Here is an 18,098-nt window from a genome sequence, read left to right on the forward strand (position 1 = left end):
TTGCTTTGGCTGGGAGCACAGTAGTTATATTTATGGGTCTACCATCAGTTTGCTACAGTTCAAGTGATTTTCTGCTTTTTGCTTGTTATGTTTTTGCCTGGGCTTGATATACTTTATGAGTTTTTCTGCGATATTGGCTTGTATATCTGGCATAGATAATATTTTGCCTTTCTGCTAATATCCTATCAGAGGCCCAAAGAGTAATAATTTTTTCTTCCTGTGTAATGTTGGGAGATTATTTTTTTTTAAATGAGCTGGAAAGCTTTATTAGTTTACCAGAAATGAAAGCTTGTAATGAATCCACATGGAATTCTTTAATCATATCTTTGCTATTTTATAACTGTACCTTCAAGTGGAATGTGTTTATATTTGCTGAGGAGAAAAAAAAGAAGTTCTTTTGTTTAGCATTTCAGCATTATGCAGGAATTTTCAGTACATGGGGTTGCTCATCATTTTTTCAAGAGTACAAAGAGTACTCAGAAGGGAGAGAGGAGAAAGGTGAGAGGTGCTTTTCCAGCCTGAGAAAGGTGAAACAGCAGCCCCTCTTTGCCATCAGAGATTAAACTTCTGGCAATCTGACTTGTGCGCTGTCTTGTAGAGCTGGGTTGTGGTACTACGAATGACACAAACAGCTTAACATTGTACTGAGGGTTTTGGCAAATTGTTGTGTTTCATTAAACTTTCTCTCCATGATAGTATTCCAAGAGAACTTTTAAGCTAAGAAGGCTTTTAACTCCAAAAATTAGGAGATATCCACACTTTAGAGGATGCTTTGACATACACAGCATTTAAAGCAGATTAATATAATAGAAAAACACACATTAATATAATAGAAAAAACCATGTTTGTACTTGAGAATTCTCTCATGGAGATTTTATTAAGTCAAATGTGACCTGAGCCCAGCCATGTTTGGAATGATGGCCCTGAACTGCAGTCTGACTCATCTGACTGTAGCACAGGATGCTCTGAGTGGTGTGTACAAGGCCATAAGGTCTGCTGGCAGAATCTACTCTCTATAGGCTTCCCCTACAAGCCCTAGATGGGCTGTAGGTGCTCTCAGGGCAGAACACTTGTCACCTACTGCCATGCTGCTTTTTCTACGTGCTCTCTACTGAAGTTTACTGGCTGCGTAGTCTTCACTAGAGGCAGGTGTTTTTGAAGAGCATGCAGATACCTAATGCAGTATGAAGGAAGAAATGTCTTTTAGCATTTGTAGCAATAGCAGCTTAAAGTGGCACAGTAGAATGGTGAGGAGAAAGGTCCTCTGAAGAAGCCCAGGGAATTTCAGTTCTAAATGTTAGACATCATTTTTTAAGTACTTGATCCTAACTGATGGCAGATCTTGGTTACAGGAAGGTGAGCAATGGGCCTGGAGTTTTTCAGCTGATAGTTGCCTTTCATAACAAAGCATTAAAGACTTAGCAAAAGATCTAGAGGCTGCCTGGTTAAAAAATCTAGGATAAACAACCTACATTCTGCCACTTTCAGATGTGCAAAAGAGGTTCCCCTTCTCCCACGTTGCTTTCAGCTGTCCTTGCAATTGCTTAACCCAGGGAGTAGCATTAGAGCATCATATTGTTATGAATTTCTTGCTTACTGTCACAAATAAGATATATTTATTTTTGAAAGTTTCATAGACCTTCTTTTAAGAGTCCTGCTGATTTCCAGATTGCCTGGATTGCTTTCTTAGATTATGGAGAAATTAACCTCTCTGGGATCTTTTAAAAATTACACTGCTTCTTTTTACAGTTTAAATGGGATACTTTTGTTGTCATTCTGTTTCTGAAAAACATTTATAAAAAATCATAAATCAAGGTTTTTTTTAAAAAAAGACAGACAGTTAAGACCAAAGCAGGATCAAATCAGAAATAGAAAAAGAATCATCAGATCCCTGAAAACTCTTATGCATTCTTCTGTTTACTCACTCATCAGACATCTTGCCAGGAAGGCTCAGTGTAGAGGGCGTGCAAGTGGTAGTAAAGGGAAAGGAGAGAGGGTGGTGTTACACTGAAACAACGGATACGTTGTGGAGAGCAAGCCAAGTGCCAAGGGCAGCCCTGTACCTGAACAGTGGCCAGAAGATGATGCCTGCAGTTAGCAGAGGTTTTGACATTCTGCGGTTTGTTTCTGGTGGAGAACAAAAATGAGAGCTCTGGTGGTTTTTTTGTGTGGGAGGAAACAAACAATAAACAAAACCATCAGAGAGTGCCTGCAATGTGAGTGAGGGCATCTTATGATGGAGTTATGAGGTTCTGCTCCGCTCTGAGCAGAGCGAAGACTTCAGGCCTGCATGTCTACAACCCAGAGAAGTGCTGTAAACTTTTGCAGAGTCCGTCTTGCTCCTTAAGCTCCTGAATATTCACATCTTCCTACAACTTATACAGATATAGGAGGAGGCAATGGCCATAAGATCTTACTTTAGACAAGGCTTCTAATAGGGATGTGGTGGATCTGGATTTAAGCTTTCCTCTCCCCCAGAAAGGTTCAGAAAGCCTTTAATTTGGATTCTGTCACATTTCCACATTACCAGGTCAGGGAGGGTCCCTCCTGTGTCTACCTGGAGCCGGAGTAATGGTGCTGAAAATGGGTTTGACAGAGGGAAAACGTTACAACCAGCTCAGCTGGGCTCCTAATTTGGTCTAATACATACCCTGGAGTCTATTCTGCATGTATTAAATACATATGTAAATGTCTTTGCATTTTTCTGTCTTATATGTCACATTGCACAAGCTGTCTCGAGAAAAAAACAAGAGGTGCAAGTGTTTAGTAGGAGCTGCTGACATGCTTCAGAATTCCAAATAAAGTGTTTCTTCAGAGAAGTGTGACAAGTGCGACTTCTGCCCTCCGCAGTGTCTCGGCAGTCGGTCAGAGACAGTTTTAAAGGACCTTGATTTTCAGGAAGCGCTTTTAGCACCAAGATCTTTTATGATAGTGACTTGAGCAACTTGAAACAGTTAAAAATTCCTATATGTATTTGAAAATTTAAATCAGGAATTTAGTTTTTGATGCCTCTTGACAGTCAAAATGAAGTTCTTTATTTCATCTCTCTACAGGAAATTGATGGTGCATTAATATTATGTCTAAATCTTGCACGGATTTTTAGACCAACCTCCCTGTGGACATGTTTTTTATTCATATTGAAAGATTTCATTTATCATGGCATTTGAGATACCAAGTTCTTTGCACCACTCTAGTCAGGGAGAATTGGGTGTCTTAGGACAAAAGGCACACTATGTCTGAGGTTTTTCCATCCAAAAAAAAAAATAAAGATGATAGTGGAATAAAACGAAGCTTCACTATTCAGAGGAAATTTTTAAAATACTGTAACTTTTAAAAGCTATAACTTCTAGTGCTGTTATCACATACTGAAAGGAAAAGAGACACAGGTCAAGTCATAACACTGTGTGAGAAAGGGAAGGAATTTTCTGATCACTTTTGGAAGTTCATTCAGACCACACTAAGAACTTGTTGTTCCCCAGGGTCTCAGTCATTTCCTTATATATTTTAATACTTGATTAAAAATGAAGAAATGAACATGTGCTGGAGGGATGCAAACGTTAGACTAAGAAAATGAGAGAAAGCCAAGATGAGACTAACAGATGGCCAGGCATGAGGTCCTGTTTTTAAGACACATAACATCACGTTAAGTTACTGTCCTTCTGGAAATGTAAATGCACTCAGAGAAAGAATAATGCTCCCCTGTTAATTTTTCTTCACTCTTTACATACAAAGTCTTTTTATTTCCATTTCCACTTCATTTTTATTTCTATTGTAAAATAGATATTGAAGACAGAGGATGAACTGTCCTCTGGAGATGCCAATGTATTTCTGTTGTTTCTGTCTATCCATGTAGTCTAGAAAAATCCTGAAAACTCACTTTTCTGTGTGTCAACACAACAGAGAGAAAGAGAAAAGTGAGAGAAGGGTTGTGGCATCAATTTGCTACCAAAGCTAGGTGACACATGACTTTCACACCTAACTTTTCCTTCTTCCTCAACATTCCTAGCTGTCTGGGTTCCCTCTCAGTTGTACTGTCCATGTGGTCCTAAACTTTTCCCCAGACTTTCTTTCTGCTTTTAATTTTCTCTTTTCTCTTCCCACAACTGCACCTCACTTCTGTATTGTGCTCACTAAACAATCTTCCTCTTCTCCAGAACTAGGGCTTTTCCTGTTTTTCTCCAATAATCCCCTATGAGAGAAGAGGAGCTACTCTTTGATCTAAATAAAACTGTAGGACCTGACCTTGACCCCTCAACCTAGGCAGGCCTTGTGCTCTGCTCAAAGGTAAGGGAAGACAGGAAGGAGCATGAAGTAACACAGTATATAATCAGTCCTTCAGCTGCCACCTTCTCATCCACTCAACTAGATTTTTCTACCTGCTCCAATTTCCTACCTTCCCCCAAGATAAAAAGGAGTAAAGCCACACCTTGTGAGCTGCAGTCTCAAACTGATCTCCTCTGTCCTCTATTCACTGTCCCTTTTCCTTGTTATCAGAGGAAGAAAATAGGTGGAGGTTGTTGCCTTTAAAAACCCATCAGAAAGACAGAAATGGACATGCTTCCTTTGCCCTCAGTCTTGTCTTAGATGACACATACAACAGAGAAGCCGTGTCCAAAGGTTTTACTTGGTGCCTTAAAGAGGAAAAGGAGAGTGGTGTGGAAAGTAGCAAGAGGTCCCAAATCTGTCCATGAATTTCTGTATCCCTAAAAGTAAAGCATATTTGGAGAGCTGCTATAGGCTTAGCAGTTTAAGCTTCAGATAAAACCAGCAATCTGACTCAAAAGACATTTTTGTTATGAGACAAAGTACATGAATTTGTTATTATAAGCAGTTATGACAGTAACATCCATTGTAAATGTGCAGTTTCCCACTGCTGCTACAATCCCACGGTACTCTTCCTATACGAGCAGTCACGAACCTGCGGGTATATATGCCTGCAAAGTGCTGCCTCCACACTGCTCCTTCAGTGAGACCTAGCACATCTTGAGAATGGGTTACAAGGATGCATATCAGTGGGGCTGTGTTTATACTACTAAAGGCTCTAGACCAAACCCTGGCCATGTGCCACAGCTTGGTTCCTCTGTGCGCTGCTTAGTGGTGGCTCCCAAGAGCAGATTGTCTTCAGAGGAGCTAACTGAACCAAAGCCAGGGAATAAGATACTCTTGTGAGGGGGTTGGATCATCAGGAGACCTGAGCTAGAGCTCTGTCCCTGGCCTCCTTTTTCTTAGCAGTGTCTACATGTCATAAAAACTCAGTCCCGTGCAGTCATTTGTGTAAGACCCATTTAGCCCAGAGGGGATGACAGACAGTGTATTCCAGGCAGCTGAATACACCACAGTCCCAAAAGCATCTCCCCAGTGATGGGGACTCTGCAGAATTCAATACCCCTTCTGCAATCATTTTCAGTCTGGTAATCAACATTTTTTCACAGATTTGTCTTCAAATGCAGTTCTAATGGTTCTGCACATATTTGCTTCTTCATAATTGTGGGTTTCTATAAAGCTTAATGTCCCCTCTCTAATTTTTCAGCTGAAACATGTGAAGAAGATCTGACATGGGTAGGGCTGGTAATTTTATGAACTCAGCCTCTAATTTTCACACAGGAATCTGTGAGGTAAGCAGTGTCTATTTAAAAAAAAAAAATAAAAGAAGAAAGAAAACCATGAGCCTCTATTGTTCTTTTAAAAATTGTTCCCTATCTTTGTAGCTATGATACTACATCACAAAATCCTCTTTTCACAGTAATTTTAGATTTTGAAGTGTTTCAAATATCCAAAGAAGGTGCTTTATCATTAATTAAGTACAAAAGCAAAAAAGTACATAGATATTCAAAGGGAATTTAATCTTGGAACTAACTGCAAAGTTGGTTCAAAGTTTACCTTATGTTGGATGATTCATGAATTTGTTTGCTTTTTTGCTCTATCTATGAACTAACTGGTGAAATGTTTACTGTTAATAATAACTAGGTACAGCCAGCCAAAAAGACGTTTCTTAGACAGAAGGTCCTTATGCAATGAAAGAAGGTAAATTTCTGATATGTAAAACAATTATTTTCCTTACTTATGACTTTTCTTATTTTTTATTGAAATTTCCTCTTATTAGATGCCCTAAGACATATGTTTCCTATTAATAATTATAAAAGCTGATTTTCTGTCATAGTTCTTCTTAAAAGTTTTAATATATAATATCCCTCTGATGTGTACAAATATCAACAAACTAAAATGGTACTGAGTGATTATACATTTGATAGGAAATTTAAAAATTGTCAAAGTGGAGACTGAACTTAAGAACCTGTGTGTATTAGAGAAGCCATATAGTACAGACACCTCATGCATTTAGGAAGACCAGAAGAATCAAATTCCTAGTTACAGAATTTGAAACATCTTCCCATACAACAAAGAGTACAGAAAAATAACTGCAAATTCTAGAGAAAACTGCAGGGTTTACAAAGCGGGTGTCAAAAATTCTGAAATATTTAGAGTGCGGTAAGATGAAGGAAGATGTAATGGAGAGGCTATAACACATACAAGATTGTCTGCAGTAATACAAAAAATGCAATACTGATGAAGATCTGATCACCTCTGATAGACCCTTAAGCGGACCAAATAGATGCTATCTAAAGAGGCATTTCTTCAACACTAGTAATGACAAGAGATGGAGCAAGCCAAAAGTACACTCTGTACTAAAAAAACAGCTGAAGTGGCATTATTTCTACAGAAAATAAGAGACCTGGAAAAATGAGACTGTGGTGGGAACGACTGCTGTCATCTGCCTTCTGCTTAATGGATATGGTGAGAAAGGAGGAAGGAGGTTAAGGTTTAACAGTGCTTTTATTCAAACCCACAGGGCATGTCTAACACAGAGTATAAATGAAACTTTAATATCACAGGACACCTACCCAGCAGGTGAAATCTGGGAGCTATAAGTACTGTTTCTCATCCCATCAAAACTGCATAGGCATTTTTCTAGGTATAGTATAGTGTCAAAATTTTAGGTAACCTGGTAAATTGTAAAATTTACTACAGATTCATATGGGTTTCTCACACTTACAGCTCATACAGAAAACAGTAGTGCAGTACCTTTAATAATGTTTCAGTTGCAGATTCATAACCATGTAAAAGAAAATCAATAGTCCCTACTTACAGGGTCTGGTTCTGAATAACCATTCCTCCACTCCCTCTACTGTCTCCCAGCTGAAAAGGGACATCTCATACCACAAACTTATTATAATTTTAAGACCACCACATATTTTAGTAAACATTATGTGAAGTTAGGAAAAATAAGTCTTTCTAACAATTTTATTTTCTACACAGGAATTAGGAAAAATTCTCCCGAAATCAAGGTGTGATTATTCATCTTATTTCGCAAACTATAAGTAAATATTAAGCAATCAACATCTCTTTTTTGTTTCTATAAGCCTTGCATTGAGTAATGCTTAGTACTCTATTTGATCACATCAGCAGACATGACATGATGTACTGTACGTGTCAGATGTATTTAATTTTGCCACGCATTCTGTGGGTGGCTGAGGAACAAGCACATTCCAAGACCTTGAAAATCCTTATTCTGCAGACAGGGAGGGCAATTATTATTTTTTTAACAAAAACTTTTTCCAGTTATCTTATAGTGTTCACTCTGAAGGACAAGAAGAATTTTAAAAGGACCAGACAGTAAATCAGCCAAATGTTCAGAATGCAAGAAACTATACCAGCTCCACTCGTTGCTTGAATGATAAGCTTGACTCATGCGATACATAGAACAGGTTAAAATTTTTTCAGAAAGTAGTTGCGTTGGCACAGCAAAGAGAAACATGCACATTCTAGTCATTACACTTTTGCTAGCAAAATACTGTATAATTCTATAGCTGAAGCTTCACATTCAGCTTAATCTGCAATACCTTTTTTTAGCTACAGAATCAGCTGCCTTGGTCACACAAGGTCAGGACTATAAGTAGCTCCAGTGAACTCTGGAATGTATTTTCCAGTAACAACATCTGGCTATTGAAAACTCCACTGACAGCTGCATTGGTGGCTGCAAGAGGCTATCTTCAGGTCAAACTGCTGTAGGGCTGGCTGACCCCCCATTTTCACCAATGAGATTTGCTTTTTCCATCCCTTTCCCTTTGAATCTGGATCATATCAAGTTTTCAACCTTCCCTTGGACTCATGAAAAACACACTCATCATGTTAAGCTATGAACTGATGTAAGAATATAGTTGAGCAATAATATAGTTGAGCTTGAACAGTTGAATTTAGTTGAGAAAATCATTTTTGCAAGCTTTCACTTGCAAAAATAAGTCCAATAGCCAGATCTATACTATCTTATGAATCAGGTAAAGTGCCTTGCCCTGCTATCCCACCAGCATCCCCTGTAGTAATGCTGCCTCCTCTGAGAATTACAACTCTTTCCTCATTTCTCCCTCTTCCAGGAGGATGTATGTTATCTCAGTGCCTTGTGAAGTGAGGTTTGGCATCAGTATTTATGTCCCCAGAACACAAGGAGGGTCTAAACCACATCTTCTCTGCGCTTGCCATCTTCTTCCTCTAACCCACTACCATTTACTTGTGATAAGATTCCTTGTGTATGTTGCCCTTGCTATTCTCCCCACAGCAGTCACAGCAGAAGAGGACCCGAGTGGAGGAGTCAAGCCAGCCTCACTCCAAGGCATAACTAAAGACAAGGATATGACAATAAAGTCTCTGAAATGCCCTCAAAGAAACTGATTGCTTAATGGTTGGTTTGGTTGAATGGTCATTTTTTTTGTTTGCAAATCCAGTTGAATTTTTACTGATTACAGCTGTTGTTTATTTCAAGAGCTTCATTCCATTTCTCTAACCAGCAGAAACCGCTGAGTTTTACTAAGCCCAAGCCACAAGTAATAAAGCTGATGTAAAATGTGAGAAGCTGCAAGTAAGGGTGTACAGGCAGATAGAGTCCCTAAACTCCAACTAGTTTTTCAGAAGTGGAGAATCCAACTGAATTTGAAATAGTCATTTCTCTGATGTGTTTAAATTAAAATCCTGATCATTTTCTGGAAAGATGTCAGTCCTTTTCTAAGAAATTCATTTGCTTTGACTTTGACAGAGTCAACCAGGGAAGAGATTTCACATCTTTCTCTTTATTTGGATGTGTTTATTTCCAAATTTCTGTCTAATAGCTCTGAGGTAATCATCTCATTGAAGATGATTTCCAGAGAATACAAACTGAACTGGTAGGTACCACAATAAAAGCTCTTTCTAACAGGAATTCGGAAAGATCATTGGAAATGTTAGCGGTTGCATTTCTAGGAGAGACTGAAACTTAGACAACTTTTTTCCAGTTGGCTTTAAAATATGATTAAATTGTTTTGCATAACTGAGAACTGCAGGAAGACTGTTGCTTGTGAGTACTTCACTAGGAAATTGTTTTAGCTAGAACATTATTTTTGAAAATGTTCATTTGCCATTAATTCTGGAAATGCTCACACCCAGCCCTCAGTGGGTTTTAGTATTTGCAAAGGGCTCAATCAAACTCCTACTAAAATTAATGGAAAAATCTAAGTAGTGGAAAAGTCTCTAAATATAATCAAGTGTACCCTTCTCTGCTTGCTCAGAGGACTTAACTGCCATGATTCTTAAATGAACCACAGACAAGAAGTACAACAGATAAAATCCTGTCCTATCTGAAATCAATGACAGCTTTGCCTTTGACTATAACAAAATCAGGCTATCAGCTAAAAGGCAGAAATTACATGAACAATGTAGCCTTTACTTGTTTCCCTTTTTTCTTTACTTCTGTCATCCTTCCCAAAACTAATGTGCATTGCAAATTAGATTTTAACTCTGAATAATAACTCAGCATTAGCAAGGCCTAATTATAATCTCACTTTATATTTACTATTGATTTTGTATAATCTTGATATACAGAGAGATAAGAACTGGATCATTTCAATCCGGTTAGATATTGTACTGTTGAAATCAGTGGGAGCAGGATTTGGCTCCAGTCCAAAGCCTATTGAAGGAAACTGGGATCTTTTCATTCATCTGGATGGGTTTTATTTCAGATTCTCATTGAGGACCAAGGGGAAATTGTTGCTGAAGTACAGAAACTTTTTTCCTCTTCTATGAATTAACATTAAAAACCTATCTAGGTAAAAGTTTGCTTTTTCTTTCCTTTAAACTCAACAAAGTCTTTTAAAAATAAAGTTGCAGTTTAATATTTCCAGTTATAATCTCTTTCATACAAATAAAAATAGTCATGTGTATAAATGACCTTGGGTTATTAAGGAAAGATGACTGCAAATGGAAAAAAAAATTCCATTTGCAATACTGAACGTAGGCAGCATTTGTATCTGGCAAAAACATTTTGTATGCTACTATATTGGCTTTGAACTTATTTCCCATGGGAGTAGATGTTGCTCAAGAAAACAGGTGTTTCAGTATAATACCTGGAGGGCATTATTTAACTAAATTTAATATTATTTGCTTAAGGAATCCACTCAAGGTATCTTGCACTTTGTTTTGACACAGTTGAGCAGAAGATATTTATTAGGATTTAAATAGACCATGGTTCCTAATTGTAAATGCCCATGACTGCTACATAAATTTGTTTAGACCTGTTAACAATTTAAAAGCGTACCACGACACCATGTTTTCCAAGCTCTAGGTTTTGTACATGCCATGTCTCAAAACTGTGAAAACAACAGCATTAACCCTTTGGTTGGTCCTGTGTGGAACATCAGACCTGCACAGGGTAGCTACAGTCATGTTAGCCAGTATGCTACTGCTAATTCCTGAGAGCTGTGCCCACTCTGTGGAAGGTGCTCGCAAATTCGCCCGTGGGGGATCAGATTCCTTTTACCTAACTCCAACATCTCAAAGCTAGACAGAAATCTAAGGTGATTGCCGCAGTTCCCTTAGAGAATAAGAAAGGAGGACATTTTCAAAGGGACATTTATCATCCTATCTTCCAGTGTAATTAATTGACACTTGAGTTGCCCACCTCTCCATTGCTTACAGAGAGAGTCTCTGCACCTAGCAGGCTTTCTGCAGCAGCTTTTACATGGATAGTGTTAGGGGAGTTAATCCCATGGTTGTGACTAATGATTTACGGAGCATGCCTGCACAGGTGGGTACAGATAGCCCTGAGTTCATCCTGTACACACTCCTGCTTGCTCTGAGGAAAGGCAAAATGAGCTCAGGTCTGCCTGCACCTGCCTGGGTAAATCACGCCCTTGGAAGAAGAGGTGTAAGTGGACAGTTGCTGCTTTCAGCTGCACCCAAGCAGATCCACTGAGGCCATCCCTGGGAAAAAAAAAAAAAAAAAATCAACAAGAAAAGGTAACTGAATGATGTCAAAAAACTGCCCTCTTTCTGACCCTGAGTGTGAAAAGAAGAAATGGAGAAGAGAGGAGCTGTGTCCCAGGAGATATAATTAATACATATGTGAGACTAGGATTTCTTTTTAAAGGCCATTAGGCCCTAATTGCTCTGAAAGAAGACAAGTTCCATAAAATCAGCTTTTGCACAGTAGCAAGTGCTCTTCTTTCCACGCACAGACGGCTCTGATCTGAGTGTAGAGCAGATTCAGAGGTGTCTAGGACATGAGTTAAAATATTTATTTTTGAGGCTCTCTTCATTTTCTCTCAGTGCTGGGAGTTCTATTTTTATGGTGAAAGTAAGAACAGTAACATATGAGTGTTACTTTTTAAATGGCATACTCAATGCACTTTAACAAATTAAGCATATTGAAAATGTTTGGTAGTGAAATTTGCAAAGAAATATACAGAAAATATTTTTTGTTTGTGCTTAAACATATGGTTTTAAAGCTGGTAAGTGTGTATCTTTAAAATATTATGTTTTGGTTCTGAGTATAAATCTTTTCCTTTTTACCATTGGAGATTAGGTGAAGATGAATCAATTTTGGAGGCAGATCTCTTGTCATTAGGCTGTCTACCATAAGGCTTTTGGGTGTCCTAACAGAGAAAATCATTCACTAGGTTAAGTAACTCTTGATAACACTATATCTCCTTACAAATTTCCCACCTACTTCTTTCAGTGATCTTTCACTTCTTTCACTTAGTTGGATGGATAACACTAATGAGGTCTCAGATGCATGATGTATCTGTTCAGTCATCTGTTGTAAAACTATTTAGGAATATAAAAGTTGATTCTAAAGTATCTGTTAATAAATATGACTTTTGGAGCTTGGTATCACATCTATCTTTCTCTCTCTTTTCTTTGCATATCTACAGATTTACGTACCTGTGTCTAAGACAGAACTCACTGTAGTATGTAGACAGAAATCAATATATGATTAATCTTGTCCAAGATGAGTTCTCTTCAGTCACTCTTCTACTATCTCAATCTTCTTGTGTCATCAGAGATGTGAGTGCAAAAGTTAGTTCTGCTTGTTTAGGTTATATATCTAACTTGATTCTAATTTTATGTTCTTAGTGAACTTATTCTATAAATATAGGTGCTTATAAAGTCAAAGGAAAAATGTAGGTACTTTCAAAGTTATCCAAAAAGAATTACTGCCCATTATGTGTTACGTATCTAAGTTATTATGTTTCAGGTATCTAAGTTAGGCACCTACTTTTTTCCATTTACTATACAGAGAACTTTAGTGTTTATTGTAATGCTTTCCTAGATCCCTAAAAATTAGGTGCCTAAACTAGGCAGAGGCAATCCCTATTAGTGGGATGCATGTGACCTGTGTTTAAATCTCTGTAATGCAAATATCTGCATTTGAATTAGTTATATTGTTAAAAATCTGACCTTTTTCAGAAATCTTTCTCAAGAAATTGGGACTTGCATGTTTCTTTTTGCTGATTATAACAAAGGATGATTATCTCAGAAGCAGGTACCAACAGAGTATGGGCATTGAAATTTGGAAAGATTAATTCCTCTGTTTGTAACTGTTGTCTCTATGCGGAAGACTTCAGGAAAATATAGCCTGTCCATTAAACTAGGAATCATCCCTGATTCGTGCTGAATGTAACTTCTTGTGAGAGACATTATGCAACAACAACAAAAAAAGCAACAACTTAAGAGGTACTAAAATATTTGAAATATACATGCTAAATACAGCAGTTTCAGACAAAAACTGCTGCAAGATCCATCATGACTTCCACCTGCATTCATATCCTTGCCAGTTACAGCTGTCTTGTTAGATTTTCTTATTTTTATTATTCACTGCATCTTTATCTTACTGTTACCTGAAGGGATCTGGTTCTGTAAAATAAGGAAAACATCTGAAGAACTGTTGAATATCCTCAGCTTCTTCAGTTTTACTGGAAGATAAACATACTCCAAGCAGATTCAGGGTCCTACCAGGTAAAGTCCACACACGGAATGAGAGACATTTTGTGTCTTTATCATAAATCTCAGCAAATACTTTAAAATAAGATAGGAGATCTTTAGCTTCATGTGACTTCAAATTCTGTATTGCAAATTAACATTACTGAATATGAAAACAATGTAAGGAGCAGATCACAACACTGCGTACAGTTCCTTGTATTCATGAGCAAATGGGCTATAGAATGCCTTTCATAAATTGATCAAAACCATTTTAAAATGGCTAGGTTTCTTCCTCCATTTACTTTTCTTGTAAGACTCAAAACTTTATTTCATAGAATCATGGAATCATAAAATGGTTTGGGTTGGAAGTGACCTTAAAGATTATCTAGTTCCAACCCTCCCACCATGAGCAGGGACACCTTCCACTAGATCAGTTTGTTCAAAGCCGCATCCAACCTGGCCTTGAACACTTCCATGGAGGGAGCATTTATTTATTAGAATCCTTGTTTTATTTTCTACTCTGAAGTGTGTTTGCTACTAATTTTTAACTGTCTGCTCTATTCCAACATGATATTTCAACTTAAAATAGTTATTTTGCGTTCTTAGGTTTATCCCCTGAGTTTAAAGAGAGACCAGCCATTTCTTCTCTCAGCCTTCAGTTTGCCTAGTTAAGGAACCAAAGACCAGTTCACACTGGGGGACTTAGCACAGTGAGGCCACACAAATTTTTGGTCTTTGGACACAAGAGTGGAAATCACAATCCAAAGTAATACATTTAAATTCTTTGTCTGAGGATTTGGTACAGTCGGGTGCTTATGAATGGAATTCACTCACAAGAGCCAACATGCCGACACCTAAACTAACCCCATAGGAAATACCAGAGAGAGGAATGTGTCTAAGATTCTCACCATGGCCTCTACCATGATATTCGTATTTCTGTTTTTCTTCTACTTGAAATACCTGGTCTGATACATCCTAAGAATAACAAGCTAACCTGTTGTCTCCAGAGATCTGAGTTCCTAGTTTAATACAGAATCCAGCCATAGTATACTGGAGCATTTATATATTAAGCAGAAGTTCAGACTTAAAATAGCAAATATGAATTGATGTGACTGCTAAAGCTATCCCTGAAACTGTTCACAATGGCTGTGGATTATTTTGAAATATGCTGGGGTATTGGTGTGGTCTAAAATCTACAACTTTAAAACCAACAAAACAAAAAATGCAAAAATCAACTGAGTTAACAAAATCAGTGTGACATTATTTTAGTGGTATTGTGTTATTACATTTAGTTGGTTAGGAAAAAGGATCTACAATGTCTTTATTTAAAAAGTAAAAGTAGAGAGAACTATCACCTGCATAAATTTTATGTTGCAAAAACATCAGAACACATTAAGAAAGAAAGTGTACAAAAATAAAACAGACCAAAAGTGACTAAAATAAGTAATTAACAGACATTCTGTTATTAGAAAATTTTGATTTCATATAGACAAGGTCTCCTCAAAAAGTTCATTTATTAACCTATTATAACAGTAAATCTTTCAGCTGCTCTTAAATATTTCTCTTTCAGTCTTTCTCAGTCACATTTCTACAGGCTACTAACAGAATATACCTAGTTTTTTGCACAAAATGTGAAGGTTGTTGTCATACTGATTTTGAAATTCCATGAAATCATAATTGCAATCATAAGAGCAAATATAACCTTGTTATTAAGCAAATAACTAGTTAAAGCTTCCCTGAAATCTTCTCCACCCATCAGTGTAGGATATATCAAGTTTTTCACATTCTTTGTCAGATTTATTTGGTTGTCAGTTCAGTTACTGATGCAATTAAAAGGCTCTATGTAAGTATTACATTTATGACAGAAAAAGCCCTATTTGTGGGCTTCACTCATTCATCACTGTTTTAAAGACACTTTTTGGAGTTTGGTTACATAGCAAGATTCCACTCAAACATCCCTATCTGCAAATTTGCTATAGTTGCCAAAAATGTATCATTCAGCAGTGGCATTTAGATTGGGTGTTCCAGTGAAATAATTTTGTTTCAGTGAGCTAAATATTCATGCACACAAAAATACATCATTTAAGACCTTAAATTACTGGCAAATTAATATAACATGCCTTAATCAGTACGCTTATTAAAAAATTGTTTCAATAAAAAAATATTTTTTTTTTCTCATTGCACGGATCCATTTTGTATCTATGAGTGTCCAAGTAACATTGGTATGGATCTGTAGAGATTGCATTTAATTGGGTTAAAATACTCGCATAAGAATGTTGAAAATAGAATGAAGCCCTCAATAATTAGTCAAGACATCTTTATCTTTTCTTTTGAAATCCATGTACAAGAAGGGTCAATTTATCTCACCTGTCTTCAGGGCACCAGCTCAGTATATGAGTCAAGTTACATCCTTCAGCTGCCTCTCCAGAAGAGTGCAAGATGTTTGGATCCTGTCTAATGTCAGGTCAACACAGATTTTTTAGATCATCTAGGATATTATGAGTGATGCTGGATGCCTATGTTTAGGCAACTGACTTGAGCCTCGGGATGCTTAAATTGTCTTTTGGGGTCAGATTTATGTATGAGCATGGAGGTGTCTACACATGAGCAAAGTCTCTAACCTGTGAAAGTAATTTGAGCTCTAGTCAATACAGTGAACAAATTATGGAGTATTCAGCTGACCAAATGTAGGCATCTACTGTGGAGAGAGTCGAATAACTCTAGATTTTATTGGCTCTACTAAGGGTCAGCTCAGCTGTGTAAATGTAGAAATTCAGTTCCATATAAGCTGTCCTAGGATATTCTGACTGGCTTCCAGCTGCCAATAGAGAATGATTTGGGTTTCTTTACCTATCTGCCAGTCCCAAATAATGTCCCAGGTACCTAGAATAATCTCCTCAGCACCCCAGTGAATATATATGAGTCTACCCCTGAATCACCATTTACTACAATGAGAATTTACACATCTATCTCACATGTAGACAGTTACACTTGTACACATAAAATGTCTACAACCTAGATTGACTCCTGATATAATTATACAAGGTTAGGCTAGTATGTCTCTAGAACCAGCAACAGCAACAGACACCTCCAGTGGGAAATTCAGACCTTTCTAAGATCAGAGATAGCTAGGATGAGATGCTTATTTCTCTCCCTGGACAGTCCTTCACAGTTAATGAAGATAACCAAAGATCCATGTTATTCTATGTATGTTACGGCACTGTAAATTAACAAAGATAATGCTGAGGTAAGGACCTGTGTGAGGTCTAGGGACAGCAGAACTTGCTCAGAATCATTTTTAAGAATCTGGAAAGAAACAAGCAACAACATATGCCACTAGGGTTAAGTGACAAGAACTTAGAATTCAGGATTCAGATACAAGTCACAAAAAAGTAATTATTTTGGGATCAAACTCATGAGTTTTTGTACCTCAGATGTTATCAGTATTGAGGTGAGTGTGCACTGGTATTTGATTTTATGCCTGTGTCATAAGTTCAAAGACGTACAAAGCTTTTGTCAGATATTTTATTTCTTTTGTTTTCAGCTAGTCAGTGCATGAATAAGACACAGTTATAAAAGAACCCATAATCCTAGCATAGAACTGTCTTTTGGTGTATATTTTGCAAAGGAAAAGAAAGACAGTGGGAAATTACATTTTGAGAGCTTCCTTCTGAGTGGGCTGAACAATACAAAACAGTTTCCTTTCATTAGCATGTGGGACTGTCATTTAAGGCACAATCTGAATGGGTATGGAGCAGCTGTTCTTTAGTTCTCTGAGTTTAGAGTCTGACAGCTTAAATTCAGTAAATCAAGAGCTCCAACAAAGTTAAAAAAGGCTTCTGTGCTTGCTGCTTTTACTAGGTTTAGCAGTTCATAATAGGGTATCCTAGCACTGCCCAATGTATAAGGAGATGCAGAGACAAAGCCTTGATTTAAGATGATGGTTTCATGGGCTTTGGTCTGTATCTCTTAAAAAGATTAGAAGTTCTTAACCCATTATCTGTAATCCCATCAGAATCAATTTAAGGTTAAAAACATGTTACAATTTAAATAGGTTCTTATTTTGACAAAAATAGAGAGACAATGGTAATACTCAATTCTTCTGATGGACATCAGCTGTTACTTTAGATTTTAGAGATAGTGGGAGCCGGGACAGGTCAGGAAATAAATGCTGTAAAATTAGTGAATATCTAGGATCCACATCTTTGGATCCTTTGGCTCCCTTAGTATACAGTCTTTTTAAGTTACCCATTTGTTTCCTCCTACAGACCGGAAGCCTTTCTTACCCATTCTTTAAGTCTCATCTGAAAGTGAAAGTGGAATTAGAAAAAGGACTTCTCTAGATTTTGCTGTGCCTTAGACTAACACCAAATAGTCACTCTGTATTCATTCAGATACATTTGACCTCTAAAGCCTGTGACTGTTGCTCTAGCAGTAATAAATGGGAGTTATGACTAGTATATGTACACGCATCCACATGCACAGGTCTTTGACTTTTGAAGATGTGCTGGCTGTTTTGCATTCCAATTTGTTTTTGCAACTACACTGAGCAGTATATCCAACTTTTCTTCCAATGTAGTGTCCTTCCTTCACACATAATTATAATATTTAGTAGATGTAAAAACTCTCTGGAATCCTTGTACTGGAACCCTTCTAGTGCAGCCTTCTTCCTACAGCACCTTAAAGGTATGTAGTTATAAATTATACAGACATATCCATTGCCATGAAATCCATACTTGGTGAAGAGTGGTTCCCTGGCCCATGAAGTAATGGAGGGAAAGTGTCTGTCCTTATGATAGAACTGTATGTTGACTGTT

This window comes from Strix uralensis, chromosome 2 (genome assembly GCF_047716275.1).
Source record: "Strix uralensis isolate ZFMK-TIS-50842 chromosome 2, bStrUra1, whole genome shotgun sequence".
In the NCBI taxonomy this organism is placed as follows: Eukaryota; Metazoa; Chordata; class Aves; order Strigiformes; family Strigidae; genus Strix; species Strix uralensis.